General features: G+C 52.8%; 1 protein-coding gene across 6 annotated transcripts in view; it reads left to right on the plus strand.

The window, feature by feature from the left end:
• Window positions 1-15,738, plus strand: part of ZBTB7C (zinc finger and BTB domain containing 7C) — a 169,764-nt gene that overhangs the window by 133,672 nt on the left and 20,354 nt on the right. The window lies entirely within an intron of this gene.

Raw genomic sequence — 15,738 nt, forward strand, 5'->3', positions numbered from 1 at the left:
TTTCTGCTCTTTGCCCTCGCTCCTGACCTGCTACCTGGCCTTCACCAAGTCACTTTGTTTCCGATTCCTTTCCGATGTTGCCGGTCATCAGCTTGGTTGGGCACCACGGTAGCCCCGCAGGTGCTTGACGTAATGTCACCGTGGCTTTGTCTTCTCGGTGGCACACGTCCCTGCTGCCATCCGCTGCTGGAGAGGCACCTGGAAAAAAGATTGTATTGAGTCGGAAGGAGGCGTCTACAGCCGGGAGGAAAACGATGTTTAGGGCAGGGAGCTGAAAAAAGGGTACGTGAGAATTTCCCTTCTCCTCCAAGAGCCTCCTCACGGGTCCTCCGTGATTCCCTTACCTATTCTCTCCGCTTTAAAACGTGACCCGCTGTAATATTTTACTTAAGCCTGGTGTTTAATGGACTGGAACTTATTGTAGAGCTCACTGTGCTGGCTTCAAACCTCCTGTTGGGTACCATTTTACTGACATTAGCTTGCCATAGCTTGTCAGTGATTTTAACTGTGCTGATGGGTCGAACGCCCCAGGATACAGGAGCCGGCTCTTTCGGCTTTGTACCTCCCTTTAGCTTCCTTAAGTACAGTTGGGAGAGATAATTCAGCTAAATACGTTTTAGTACAAAGTGAAGTTTTTGACGACCGAAAAAAAACCCAACCTACTGTGCGTGGGGGTCAGTTTTGTCAGGTTAAGGGAGGAATTGTGAAAAACGGCAGGGTTTCATTTCGGCATCTTCGAAGCAAACGTCTTGACTTTCGCGGGCGACGTGATTTGTTCGCCTCAACGTTTCCTGTGTTTTTAATTAAACAGATGCCCGGAATTTAAGGAAAACATTTTGTTTCAGGCCGAGCGAGGCGTTTTTTAACATTTTTCAGTTCCGCTAAGGAGAAGCCCTGCTCACTCCCACCCTCCCGTGAACCGGAACAGCCCCCTCTCCTTCACTCCGCATCCTTTCCGAGGGGGTGGGCGCCGACTCCGGCCCCGTCGCGTCTGTTAGGAAAGCAAGGAGTCCCAGACTTCTCTCATTGTCCCTTTGTGACAAATTGAGCATTGAGAGGCGGAAAAAAAGCCCCAATATGCTACTTAGAATTGTGTGAAAACTAAATAATTGAATATCAAGGCATTGGCTTTATGTCTTTTAAGGAATCCTTTTGAAGTTGACTCTTTTGACCTTCGGGGCCCTGCATAATTTTTCCTTCTCCTCTCTCCTCCTCTTTGTTGTTCCTTGCACTTCTGTAATCTTCTCTCCTGCCTGCTCCCTTCATCTCCTCCCACCCTGCTCCGCGACTCCACTTATCCGCGCCCCGGGTTTGAAGCGCTCGGTGGCTCGTGGAGCCAGCAGCCTCCCCTCCCCACCACGAACCTTCCTCCCAGCTCCTCTCTGCCGGGACCCTCTCCTACCCACCCTGTTTTCTCCAGCCGGCATTTTACCTGGCCCTTTCCACCCCCCTGAGTTGCTTTTTCCTCCCTTCCATTGGGAAATGTTAAATGAGGAGACCTGCCTTAATCTTCTGGTTGGCCAAGTGCAATAACTCCACCCACAGCTTTCAGCAGGGGATGGGCTCTCTTCCCTCTCTCCGGACAGAAGTAGGACTCCACCCTCCCGTGCTAATAGCGTAAAAACTGTGTGACCTTCCTGAGATGAATCCACATCGTGTCCAACCCCACTGCCTTCTCTCTTGGCCTCACGGTCTCCCTACGGGTGGTCGTTGGGGATGTGTGCTCCTACACCATCCAGCACGCAGTTGGGGTCCCAGCATCCCGTCAGCAGCGATGCTTGAAAGAGTTTGGAATAGTTCAGTAAAAGAGATTTCAGCCAGCGAGAAAGATAATTTAGGTAGCATAAAAAAAATCGCTACAGAGCTTCAATTTTACCAATTCAGGGAATGGTTTTCGGTGTTTACCGAGAGTCGTAGCTTCGCTGGGGTGAATGGGAGGACTCAGCTGACTTTTCATAGAATCGTAGAATAGTAGGGGTTGGAAGAGACCTTTAAAGACCATCTAGTCCAACCGCCCTGTCCTGAGCAGGGATGTCTTCAACTAGACCGGGTTGCTCAGCGCCCCCTCCAACCTGGCCTGGAATGTTCCCAGGGATGGGGCATCTCCCACCCCTCTGGGCAACCTGGGCCAGTGTCTCACCGCCTCGATCGTAAAGAATTTCTTCCTTCTTTCTGACTTCAATGGGACAAGTCGAATTTAGCTCTGCGTGGAGCTATTTAGGAATGGGAGTGCTGAGATTGGAGGGGAAGAAAAACTCTCGCCCTGCATTTATCTGGGCAAGGTTTTCCTGCTTATTCCCTGGTAGGGAGGAGTACGGGTTTGCTCCTGGTGCAGGTAAATATTGATAGTGATTTCACGAGGACTTGAATTCCTCCTGCAGCAAACCCGTGAGCTGAGAAAGGGCAGCAGCAGTTGGCTTTATGAAGAACTGCTCTCCTTTCTTGCCAGGGTACCGAGTTCATTTTTCCACTGACACATCTCTGACAAACACCCAACGAGAGCACGGCATGGGGAGCCAAGCGATTGTGTTGTCATGGCAAAGACTAGTGAAAGAAGAGCAAGATTTATATCGTGGCTGCTCAGAGGGTTGGAGAAAAATGGCCCAAAGCCAGAAGTCATGCAGGCATGGCTGATACGGTCTTCAGTTTTTGCCAAGTGTGGGCTGGTTGGTGGCTTATGTGAAATGGGCTGCGTAGTCTTGGTCCAAGTCTTGGTGGGCATGATTCCACATCACAGAAACCAGCCGTACAGTTGACACTCTTGCTGACAGTCTTAGCAGAAAGATGAGTTGCTGAATTGGCCCTGAAGATGAAAAAAAAAAAAAAAACCAAATCCAAAGAACTTTGCAGCTAGAGAAGCGCTACCTTCTACCAGGGAAGCAAGGAGAGCAGATGACCCCAGAAAGCCCGGCACACACACAAGCGACTTCAGCGACGCGTTTAATTTACCCAAAAGCGATGAGGGGAGGGCTTTAGGTTGGTCTCTGGAGATGTGGCCTCAGGTGCAGGTCCCCTGCATGCCTGTGGTTGTATTATTGCATCTCCTTTATGCCTCATCTCCCTATCCGCAAAACCAGAGCGTGGAGTCGGGGAATGGTTTTGGTGGCAGGGACCTTTGGAGGCTCCTGATTCAACTTCCCACTCTAGAGTGGGCTCATGCCTTTGTGTGGGTCAGTTTTGAGTATGTCCAAGGATCCAAATCCCAACGTCTCTCTGGCATCATGGTTCAAGGCTTGACCAGCCTCTTACTAAAAAATGTTTTTCTTACATCCGGTCTAAACTTCCTTTGCTGCAACTTCTGTCCATAGCTACTTGTGCTCTGAGAAGAGTCTTACTCCGTCTTCTCTATAGTTATGCAGTAGGTAGGTAGACCAAAAAATTAACCCCTTAACCGCTTCTTCTCTGGGCTGAACAAACCTCTCTTCTTACCTTGTGGCTCCCGAACCATCTTGGTGTACCTCCAAAACGACAACGTCTGCCTGGAGAGCCCAAATTGGACTTAGAGCTCCAGCTGTGGTCTCACGAGTGATGAATAGAGGGGAAGGACACTTCCCTTGACCTCTGGGCAGCAGTTCTGCTAATGCAACTGGGTTTGCGTCTGGCCATCTTTGCTGCAAGGACATGCTGGTGACGCCTGGGCACCTCGTTGGCCACCAGGACCAGCAGGTCTTTTTTCTGCAAGGTGGCTTTCTAGCCAAGGAGAGGCGATGCTCGCTTCCTACTGAGGTGGCATGGATGGGAAGTGCCAGGGTCTCGGCAGAGCTCAAAGGGTGAGGAGCCAACTGTCCCTGGAGATGCAGGGTCTGGAGGGTAAGAGGGAGGATGAGCTTGGCCATGTTGTGTGCTGCTGGCCGCAGCAAGACTTGGCTCAACCTTCCCGTTTGAAAGCATGAAGCCCGGTAATGACTGAGAGGTGAGATGGCTGGAGGAGCAGGAAAGCGCCCGTAGAAAGCCTGAGGATACACTGAAGCACTGTTTTTTTTTGGTCTCAGCATTGTTCTTGTTCAGCGGAGGTGCAGCTCGTGTAGTTGCTGGGCTTGCTGATGCGGTACCTGCCCTGTGAATATAAAAGGGAGATTTCTGTCTCCACCGCTGCCCATCCATCACCTTTCCCGAGCCTAGAAGGAAAAGGAAGAATAAAAGGAATAACAAGAAAATAAAGAAGCATTGCAGCCAGAAAGCTATCCTCTGTGTTTCACAATTCTATAAATTATGCCCTTCCCTTCCTCTTTAATCGCCAGGCATATAAAATACGCTTGCAGCAGAATCATATTCTTCCCATTAAAGTTTCAGAAGAGAAATACAGGTCCCATCTGCCTGTTTAGCAAAGCAGGGCGGTGCACGACCGTTTCTGGTTTTTTATTTTATTTTTTTTTTCTTTTCTTCCTGAAAATCTGCTTTATGGCAGGAGTTTTCTGGTTTAGGAGGGGCCATTCATTTCGCTGGCTCATTTCAGCGCGTGTTTTCGCAAGCAGCCGCCTCTTTGTTCTCACGCGGGCCTTGCTGCGATGCCTTGTGGAACTTGGATGCTCCTAACGAGCAGGGTGCAACCTGCCCTTGGTGAAGGTCGAAGAGACGTGGGGGTCATTTAGGACTTCAGCAGGGTTGCTAGGGGTGGGTTTCTGCTCCGAGGACAGGACAGGCGCTGTCTGAACAGCAAGAGCTGGCAAGAGGGAGAAATCAAGAAACTAGATTATGGAGGCACCTACGGGCTTCGCTGCCATCCAGCCCTGCTCGCCTCCAGGGATGTTTGTATCCGGTGTTGGCCTGGATTGGGAGTGGGTATGAGATCTTAGGGACGGGTTGTCTGCATGGCGTGGGAGTGAGCGTGGCATCGTCCCCTGCCGCACGGCAGCTGTCCCGGCGACTCACCCGAGGCACATGAGTGTGTGCACGGTCCCCCGCTGCGTAGGGTTGGATGGCAGGATGCACCCAGGGGGTCCTATGCCATCTCTGGCCGAGCACGTGGACGGGAAAGGCTTGCACCTTTTGGAAAGCCGTGGTGAACGGGAGTGCACGGCAGCCTCCACTTCTAATCCAACGCGCCGGGTGTTCATAGAGTCAATGAAATGGTTTGGGTTGGAAGGGACCGTCTAGTAAAAACATTTGCCACGAGCAGGGACATCTTCAATGAGATCAGGTTGCTCCGAGCCCCGTCCAACCTGGCCTGGAATGTTTCCAAGGATGAGGCAGCCACAGCTTCTCTGGGCAACCCGGGCCAGTGTTTCACCACCCTCACGGGAAATAATGTCTTCCTTATATCTAGTCTGAATCCCCCTTCTTTTAGTTTGAAGCCATTCCCCCTCGTCCCATGGCTCCCCTCCCTGCTCCGGAGTCCCTCCCCAGCTTTCCTGGACCCCCTTGAGGGACTGGAAGGGGCTGGAAGGTCTCCCCGGAGCCTTCTCTTCTCCAGGCTGAACCCCCCCAGCTCTCTCAGCCTGTCCTCCCAGCAGAGGGGCTCCAGCCCTCCCGGCATCTTTGCGGTCTTCTCAGATAGCCGTTCTGTGGCACGTGCGAAATGGCTCGAACAATTATTTGTAGTGCTGCGCCCTTAGAAATCCCTCCGATCCGGCAGAAGGATACTTTTTTTGTCACCGTAAAGCCTCATTGTTACGCAGCGCCATGCGGGGCTGAGCGAATTCAGCGGGCCGGGGCTACCGGGCTGCTTTGTCCGGGCCTGAAGATTTACACCCGCCCTCCTGCGGCCGTTAAAAGTTGCCCTGCTCTGAGCATAAATCAGGCCGCGCGCTGTTAGATGCCTTCGGCGTTTCCGAGAAGTCGTGCGCGATGGTAGGAAGGATCCACTGGAAATTTTGCCCTGCCTTTTTGGGGGCCTGAATAATGCTGCTGGGGGGAATTATATCCCCCTTTCCTGACGGGTTTGCCGTAGAAGAGGCTTCTTTCTTTTTTTTTCTTTTTTTTTTTTTTTTGTTACCACCTTGGGCAAGAAGCTGTTTGGTTTGATGGAGGTTCAAATTTTATTTTTAAGCAAAATATGAGAAACGCAGGAGAGGAAACCGCACTCTGTTCCTTAAAATAAATGGAAGAAAAGACAGGGCTAGAAAAATATTCTCTGGTGCACGCACTTCGTGAGCATGTACCTTGGCGTACTCATCGAGGAGCTCTGGACGTTTAACTGGATCGTATCTTTTCCTCTATAAAGCGCTTTTTATAAGGGCCTGGTCGAGCTCTTGGGCTTGCCAAGTCCCGTAGCCCACCTCTGCACGCGAAATGCCAGCAGCTCCCATGGAGCTCTGACTCTGCAATGCCATTTGGAAGAGGGAGCGGAAACCAAACCTCGCTCGTGCCCTACCTGAGCGAGCCGTGACTCAGGGAAGGGGCAAGGGGAGAGGTTTGGGCGTTTTGGCCGTCCGTCTCCCCTTGAAACCCCTCCTGTTGCTCCTAGCCTGGTGACGCAAACATCTCTCCTGGCTATTTTTTTTTTTTTTTTTTTCCCCCGCTTTTCACTTTGCATCCCCCGTGCTGGCGCCCGTTTCAGCGCTCGGCCCTCGACAGCCGTGGAGGGAGCCTTCAAATCCCCGTTTTCACCGCCCCCGCGTAGCCACCAGCGTATCCACCTGGGCAAGGGGAGCCAGCCCCGCTCGTACCCACATCTGCGCTCCGCTCGCCAGCACGCCCACAGCGCCGTTACCCTATAATTACATCTCTTTTTCCCCAACTGGAAGGATCCTGCTCTCAACCAGGGTTTTCTCTAACCATAATTGCGCTCGGCGGAGGGCAAAGCTCTGCAATAACTCAGGGCTTTGTTCCGTGTGCAGGGAGCGAGTCCCTCTGCCTCTCCTCAGGTATGCCAACAATGCGAGCGTTTACTCCCCTCCACCCGACGCGGAGCCCGGGGCAGGGTTTGCAAACAGAGGCAGTGGTCGAAATGGGGCTTAAGTGCGTTTTTAAATATTTGGAAGTACCGACGGGGAAAAGGAAAGTCCCCGGCGTGCCGCGGCGCTGGTGTTTCATCGCCGGCTGGCGCGCGGCTTTGAAGTGCGGCGTTGGCAAGCGGCTGGGTTCCTGCCCGTTCCTAGGAAGGGCTGAATGGGTATATGGATGTATGGGGAGGGGGCGAAAAACCAAAACCAAAACCCCACCGAAAATGCAAGACGCAGCATTTAGGCTCATTTTTCGGCGAGCGTCTTCACAGAAGAAATTAAAACGCTGCGAGGGGTATTTTCGCTGCTGCGATGCCGCTATGAAACAACAGAACGTGGATTAAAAAAGCCGGAGATGGGAGGCGAGGTGGGTGGATGGAGAGGTAGATGTTTCCTAATGTCTGCTTTTATTGTGGCCCCTGTGCTAATGAATTTTCCTCTCCTGGAGAGAATTCACTGTAATACGTTGAACCGCAGCCTGACGTATTTGTGCTGCGAAAGGAGATGCAAACTACAGACAGCGAAATGCTGGGGAAAGCGGGGTGAAATGCTGCTGTTTTCCCACCCAGGGCGAAAAGTATGTCCTGGAACAGTGCGAGTGGTTCCTTATTTCTGCTGGTGCCCTCCAGGACGTTTCCCAAACACACCCACCCTGAGCATCCTCCAGTCCTTTGCGCAGGAGGGGGATCAAACCTGCAGCCTGCTGAGGGTAGGCAGAAGCCGCCACGTGCTCCCCGTGCGCACGCGATGGCCTTCGCCAGCACACGGATACTTGGGGTTGATGTTGTGTTAGATGTCTGCATTTCTGGGTGCTTTTTGGTGTAAGACAGCAAGAGCAAAGCAGCTTCTCCATAAGATACTCTCTGTATCTGGTCCAGGAGGTCAGTCGCATCCCGGGCTGCATCCCCAGCAGCGTGGGCAGCAGGGTGAGGCGGGGGGGATTCTGCCCCTCTGCTCCGTTCGGGGGAGACCCCCCTGCAGTGCTGCCTCCAGCTCTGGGGCACCAACAGCAGAAGGACACGGAGCTGTTGGAGCGGGGCCAGAGGAGGCCCCGGAGATGCTGGGAGGGCTGGAGCCCCTCTGCTGGGAGAACAGGCTGAGAGAGCTGGGGGGGTTCAGCCTGGAGAAGAGAAGGCTCCGCGGAGACCTTCCAGCCCCTTCCAGTCCCTCAAGGGGCTCCAGGAAAGCTGGGGAGGGACTCTGGAGCAGGGAGGGGAGCCATGGGACGAGGGGGAACGGTTTTAAACTGGAAGAGGGGAGATTTAGATGAGATATTGGGGAGAAATTTTTCACTCTGAGGGTGGTGAGCCCCTGGCCCAGGTTGCCCAGAGAAGCTGTGGCTGCCCCATCCCTGGAGGTGTTGAAGGCCAGGTTGGCCGGGGCTTGGAGCAATCTGGTCCGGTGGGAGGTGTCCCTGCCTGGGGCAGGGGGCTTGGATGTAGATCATCTTTAAGGTCCTTTCCAACCCAAACCATTCTATGATTCCATGATTCTTTCCGGGAGCTGGGCGCCAAAACCTCTGAAGGTATGGACGTGTCGCACTGCACCATGAGGTCGATCTGTAACATCCCGTAGGTTTGCCTGGAAGTTGTAGCACTTTAACTAGGCCGGCCTGGTTATATTTGTACTGTTCCCCATAAGCAGATGCAATCAGAGCTGTACAGATGTTGCCTTACACATCCAGCTGTGCCAATGGAAGACGATGACTCTCTCCTGGAGGTTGCTGCCTCTGTCACTGTGCTGCTGGAACCGTCCTCCAGGAGCATCAGCCAAGTTCCCTTCACCCAGCTGCCCGTAGCAGTTGGAAGAAACCTGGTCGCTACTTTTTCCCAGCAGAAACTGGGATTTTCGTCGGCACAGCCTTAAAGGCAGAGCTGTGAGGAGTAGCTACCCCTGGCCTGATAGTGGATGAGAAGCTGGGGGTCATTTCTTATGCCTCTGGCACACCTTGGACCAGGAGAGAGCGTCTGTCCTCAGTCTTCAAGTGCTGTGTAGGAGCGCATGTAGTCCTTCGCGTGAAAGGGCATCAGCCACCTTGATTTAAGAAGCTTTTGTAATGGCATAGCTCTCCCTGTTCTAAGTGTTTGTGCCCATGCAGCTCTTTCTGGATGTCACGACTTAGCCACAGCTCCCATGCCAACATCTTCATGGTGGCACCAGCACAGAAGGTCACTGTAGGCTTCTGTAGGCTGTCCTGCAGAGCCCTCGTACCTCTTTGCACTGCTGCAAATCCAGAATAGCATCAGTTAAATCCCTGGAAGCGATCCATAGTTCCACCAGGATAAATAAGACTACACTTTACCCGGCGAAGCCCAAAAAAAAGCGTAAAATCCATCTGTTCAGCTCCAGCAAGGCCAAGTTCTGGCTCCAGCCAGTGCCCTGTAATTCAAAGACTTCTTTGGACATCCCCTTTGAGTTCGGGCATGTGAGCAGCTTCCCTTGAAAATGTTTCCTTGTAAAGCCTTTGTGAACTTGTGCACGCGTTGACGTTATGGTTATCGCACATGTAATTTCATCTGACATTGTAATGACAGCGTGGGGAGTTCAAAATGTAGCAGTAAATATAGTTGTTGTTGTTGTTGTCGTGGGGGGTGGTGGTGGGGGGGGATAAATAAATAAAAGAATCCCAGCCCATCGCCCTGAATGCCTCGTCACGTCATGGGAGGGATGCAGACAGACTCCAAACACCATCAGCGTTTCTGGGTTCCAGTTGGAAACTGCCTGGAGTTCGGCACGGGCCAAAACAAACAGGCGAGACTCTCTCTCTCTTTACATGGCAGGGCGGCCTTTTTCTCCTCCTTTTCCCTGTTTTTTTATTTTTTTATTTTTTTATTTTTATTTTTGAAGGGTCACCCCTCTAAAGTCCCGAAGGGAGGAGAGGCTGGGGTTTTTTGTTGGGGTTTTTCCCCCCCACCCCCCCGCTTGCTTGGGCTGTTTTCGTAGCGGGTGGGGTGATGCAGCCCTGCTCCTGCCCTCGCGCCCGGCCGAGAGCTGAATCCTGACTCGAGCCCCGGTTATTTTTGAACGCTGGCGGTTTGCAGTGCTGTATTGAAGGGTCATTTGCCAATTCCATTATAAGCCTCATTTACAACTCAGCTGTTTTAAATCGAATCAGACTGTGAGCTGGCGCGCGCCCGTTGTCAGCTGGGACGTGGGACTTGCCTTGCCCCGGGGGCCCGATCCCGCAATCGGTTGACAAAAATCAATCCTATCGATTTTCGATTGCTTTGCTGCCACGCGTTTGAGCTGAAACGTCTAGGCAATTTTTCTTTTCCCTCTTCCAGGTTGTATCCCGGGGAGAGTTCGGGTGGTTTGTTTTGTTTTTTGGTTTTTTTTCTCTTGGTCCTCCACCAGCTTTGACTGTTTTTACCAAGCTGGGCATGGGTGGACCCCACCGAATCGCCGAGATCGCTTGGGCGGGTGAGGCTTTGCAAGGATCAGGGCTGAGCTGGCCGCTCAGCTGCTCCTCAGCTTTCTAGCAGGTTGGCAGAGAAACCGGGGGGGTGGGAAGCGGGGCCGGGCGGGGGGGGGGGTCCTTCGTGCGGAGGAGTTGAGATGGTAGAAATGAGATCTGAATCTGACCCCTGGTCTTCGGTTAAATTGCTCTGTAACCTTGAGAGCTGGATTAAATCGTCCCCGGAAGATAGGGAGTTGCCTCTGGATGTTCAGTGCTTGAGCCACACTGTGAGGTTGTGCTCATATATTACCCGTGGTCTTCAGAGAGCTCATTAGTCGGTTGGTTTACGTACAAGAAGCCTGGATGAAAGTCTCATCCCCCTTCCCTGAGTGTCCTGTGCTGAAACGTGGCAGTATTTCCTCCAGAAACGCCCGGCTCAGGGGTTAGAAACGTGATGCACCTTTCGTGGTGGGGACGCGTGATTCAGAGAAGTGTCGGCTGGCAGAAAAATGATCACAGAACGGTTTGGGTTGGGAGGGACCTTTAAAGGTCATCCAGTCCAACCCCTCTGCAATGAGCAGGGACATCTGCAACCAGATCAGATTGCTCAGAGCCCCGTCCAACTTGACTTTGAATGTTTCTAGGGATGGGGCATCCGTGGTGCTCCTCCTCGGGTCAGCGAGGGATGGGGAGATGCAATATTCACCCCTTTGCGATGGAGCTGGGGAGGTCGGTGACTCTGAGGAGACACTCGTATGGGGGAAAACTGGGTGGATTCCGTCCCTTCTCTGAAGGCAGAGACTTGAATTTTCAGCCTGTGTTGGGGTCGACTGCGGCAGCGTGGTCCAAGCCCAGGGCTAGACTTCTGCCCTTGGTACAGATGACGGGGCGCCGGTGCTGGAGGGGCTGTGCCTTTGCAGGCTGGATCGCCCTCGCAGGGTGCGATGCCCTGCAGAGGCACCGTCCATGAAGACGTCTCTCCGAAAGCCACTTTATGTCCACGTGGGAGCTATTCTGGCCCAGCCGTAGCTGGGGGAGCTCGTGTGCTTAGAGCTCCAGGACTTAAATGGCGATTAAAAATGAATGAGGCTGCAAAGGCTCTCACGAGAGCCAAGCAGAAAAATAACATTTCAGGTGATGCCAAAGGAAAATAGACCAGTCTGAGGTACCGCTCTCGTAAATACCCGTGGGACTGCGGGCCTAACGAACGCCAGCGCGGAGCGAGGGCAGGGCAGGAGGCGAAAGGCGAAGAGGAGCTTGTGTTATGGGCTTTGGCCCAAAGCGAGCTGGGTTTTAGAGACGTGCTAGCTCCTGCGGTTGCCTTCGTGAGAGGTAGGACCAGGCTCCCGCCGTTGCCTTGGTGTAAGGCTGCAGATGCCGCAGCCACGTCGTGGGTCCAAGTGGCGGCCATGTCTTGGCCAACGCGTGAGGATGGCGGCTCCCTCCTGGAGGGATGACGCCGGCAGACACAATGGGGACCAGCAAGAAACTCCCCCAAACAGGGATGTGCTGGGATGCCCAACGATGCTGCGGGGGAGTCCGGGGAGGTTCCGGAGGAGCAACCCTGCCCGGGCAAGGGGTGGAACGCCGTCGCTGCCAATGGCACCACCGAGCTGAACCTCCCACCCCACCGCTGCTGGAGCCTGCCCGTACCTGCTCCTAAGCCGATATTAAGCCTGCTCAAACACTGCACCGCCTTCTCCTCACATTGTTTTCTGTACCCCACACCCAGCACCAAAATAGCGATAACCCCCCCACCCCCCCCACTCCCCCACCCTCCCGCGGTGACTCAGGCTGGCGAGCAGGCACACATCTGCTTCTGATTTACCGTGCTAGCGCTCTGACCCTTTTATTTTTACTCCCAAAGTCCTCCCTTCGGTGGCTTTCTCCCCCGGGGGGCGAGGGGGGGAGAGAAGAGAGAAGGGGGAGTTAGATCCCTCATCCTTTGCCCCCTACCTTCCTCCCCGGCTTTTTTGGAGCCCCCCAAAATTCATCTTATTTAATTTGGGAGCCCTGTTTTTTCGGGCAGGCTGGTGACAGCCTTGCCCGGATCCGCGTCCAAGTCCCTCGCAATCCTGTCCACTCCGGAGGGACACCAGCCAAACCAGTTTTCCGTGGTTTGGCTGGGCACATTTTTCCGCCGTGGTTGGGGTTTTTGTGTGTGTGTGTGTGTGTGTGTGTGTGTGTGTGTGTGTGTCAGGAAGCAAACCCACCCAGTGTGTGCGCGTCGTCGTTCAATAGGAGGCTTTTTTTAATTTCTTTTCCTTTTTCTGGCTCCGGAGAAAAGCAGAACGAGAGGGAGCGAAGGGGCCTGCCTGTTCTCCCAGGAGAGCTCAGAATGGGAGGAAATAGCTTTTTTGGGGGCTATTTTTAAGGCCGTGCTGGAAGGAGGTGCCCGCCACCCATGGGCTTATGGGATTGTAATGTTGTGCACTTGTAGGGATGTATCCTAAATATATATATATATATATATCTCCTATATAGCGTCCTATAGTAGGGTCTGGAAGATTGCACAAGGGGGAACGTGGTGTCGGAGGAGGGCAGCTGCGAACACACGGGCAGAAAAGCCACCGACAATGTCATGTACCTCATGGACCCCCCTCCAGGTCATGTCAGAGATGCCGGAGGGACCTTCAACCTGATGTCCAGCCAGGCCAGCTCCGGTGTGGGTGTATCTCTGGCGGAGGATTTTCCTCTCGCTCTCTTCTTTTTTTTTTTTCTTTTTTTTTTTCTTTTTTTTTTCCCACCGAGCACGGCGTGGGCGGCGGGGCCAGGGGGAGGGGGGGGCCGGGGGACGACGACGCGTCACTTGAAGTGTGAGTGAGTTTCCATGAGAGTGGGGTGGTTGCACAGCACGACTGGAAACTCTTCTGTTTCGCTTGACATATTCCCCCTCCCACGGGATTTCTACGGGCACACCAACACACACGTATAACGTATATAGATGCATAGGGAGGGCAGATATTCAGCCGGGGCCGTTTGCTGTACCAGTGACACCCCATTTAAATGTCCCCTAAGCTCTGGAGCACGGCCAGGAGAACATCAAGGCTAACAAGAGAGCCATGTAGAGAGGGACCGCTGAGGGTTTCCAAGAAAAACCAAACAAACATAACTAACTGGATATTGAGTCCCTCCGGCCTTGCAGAAACCACAGCAGAGAGGAGCAGAAGGGTCCTGATGCCCAGAGCACCATCCCCTCGAGCTCCAGACCTCCAAGGAGCTGCTTGGATGGTGGGGGGGACAAGGCTACAAGGAAACACTGGGGTCAGATGGGACCACCCTATGAAGTCCCCTCCTAGTACCTGCCTAGACACTGCGGTTGGTTAATTTGGCCTTGTTTTGTGCGTAGATGTAGCACTCAAAACACCATCTGGAACCGGGCTGGGCCTTCAGCTAGCTTCAGTAATTGTTTATGTTTATTTGACCATTTATCACTGGGATCCCCCTTTGCCAAAACCTGCTCAGCACGTCAGATGGGACTTGTCATGCGGCATGCAGACTTAATCAAGCTGCCACCCAGAAGTGACCCAAAGCTCCTGATTTTGGAGATTTATATAAACTCTAAAACTGGGAAGCGTGCTGGCTAATTTAAAGAAGCCAAAAAGAAGAAACCAAAGAGAAAACACGGCCCTTCAATTATAGGAGGTGTTGAACTCTACTCTGGCCCTGCCAGAGCTCCTGTTTGTATTTATCCGGGGCTCAAGATCTGGTTTCAAGGAAATAAGAGAGCCATTGGGTTTGGTCCTGGTGGTGTGACGGCATCTTCCTAGCGTTAGTCCCACAGGGTGCAGAGCTGCTGGGTGGCAGGTCCCTGCGGGCTCACCCAGAGCGGAAACGCGCTGATCCGCCAAACTTCATACCAGATTCTGGGAGCTCATTATAAAATGATGTTATAGCGGCCTTCCAGTACCTGAAGGGGGCGACAAGAAAGCTGGGGAGGGGCTGTTTGCAAGGGCATGTAGCCACAGGATGAGGGGCAATGGTTTAAACTAGAGCTGGGCAGGTTTAGATTAGACGTTAGGAAGAAGTTCTTTACAATGAGGGTGGTGAGACACTGGCCCAGGTTGCCCAGAGAGGTGGTGGAGGCCCCATCCCTGGAGACATTCAAGGCCAGGCTTGATGAGGCTCTGAGCAACCTGATCTAGTGGAAGATGTCCCCGCTTACAGCAGGGGGGTTGGACCAGATGGCCTTTAAAGGTCCCTTCCAACCCAACACATTCTATGATTCTATGATTCTATGTTCAGGTCAGGCCAGGCCAGGGTGGGAGGCCTTGAGGTAGATCTAAGGGGACAGTGGGGCTTTTCGGATAGCTGGTGCTTGCCATGATGGGTGACAAGGGAGAGGAGCTTGACCTGTTCATTATCATGTACCAATGGAGGGGCCAAACTGAGCACCAAGCCCCTAGAGGAGCTGAGGCCAGGAAAAATGGCCTTCGTTTAAATACCCCATGGGCTGGAATTGGGTCCTGGTGGTCATGGAGCAGCGTCAAATTCCCATTACAACCAGCAGCACCCGACCATTCAGCTCACTGGCAGGGGATTTGATCCATAATTTGCAGGTTCTCCAGGTTGTATCTGTACCTAAACAAACTTGTTGAAGAACAAGGTGCCGGGTGTAGGCTCTCGGTAGCTGGAGCTAACCTGCAGGGATAGATTTGTTGAGAGATGCATAGTATTTGCTGCAATGTATAACTAGCCTTTAAAAATTCCCGAGGATGGATTCCCAAAGGAGACGCTTGTGCCTCCACACCTTGGCGAGCAAATGAGTGGCACCTCTAATCACCGTTTATCTTATTAAGCAAATAGTCCTCGCGGTACTTCCCAAGCGATGTTCTACGAGAGGAAATACAGCACATCTCCAGTATTAGTGCCCCAGATCTGCTTGGCCGGCTCAAATTGTGTATAAATTTTGGAAGCTGGCGTCACTAAAATGAAGAAGGGGTTAAATATGTCGTCGTCATGATTGTGGCACACGCCGGAGGTGGTTCTTTTTGGTTATTTTGAAAGCCAAGCACCTTTCATGTTGGATTCCCTGATGGGACTTCAGGTGAAGATGGCTTTCTGATGGCCTGCTTATAGGGAACTAATAGTTCCAGCCCCAAAAAGTCAGTTTTTTTTAGTATGTGTAAATATATATGGTTCACATGGGCTCAACTTGCCGGCCAGATGTTGATAAGGACGAATCCTTGTATGCCCAAGGATTTTGTTTGGAGATTAGTATTAATATTGAAAAGTCCAGTAGGTAATGGAGAAATACCAGGCTGAAGGTCACCCCTGTGATCTCAATCCCTGAAGCGTAACCACTTTAATTATATGATCAAGCCCTGCTCGACTTCCGGGGCTCTTCCTTCAGGTAGGAGCCGTCTCACGCATCTTTGGCTCTGCGGAGGCTGACCAAAAAGGGTTGGTCTGTCCCCGTGGGGCTTCTTGACCATCCCTCTCCTCCCAGTATCAGTG

This window comes from Larus michahellis, chromosome Z (assembly GCF_964199755.1).
Source record: "Larus michahellis chromosome Z, bLarMic1.1, whole genome shotgun sequence".
NCBI lineage: Eukaryota > Metazoa > Chordata > Aves > Charadriiformes > Laridae > Larus > Larus michahellis.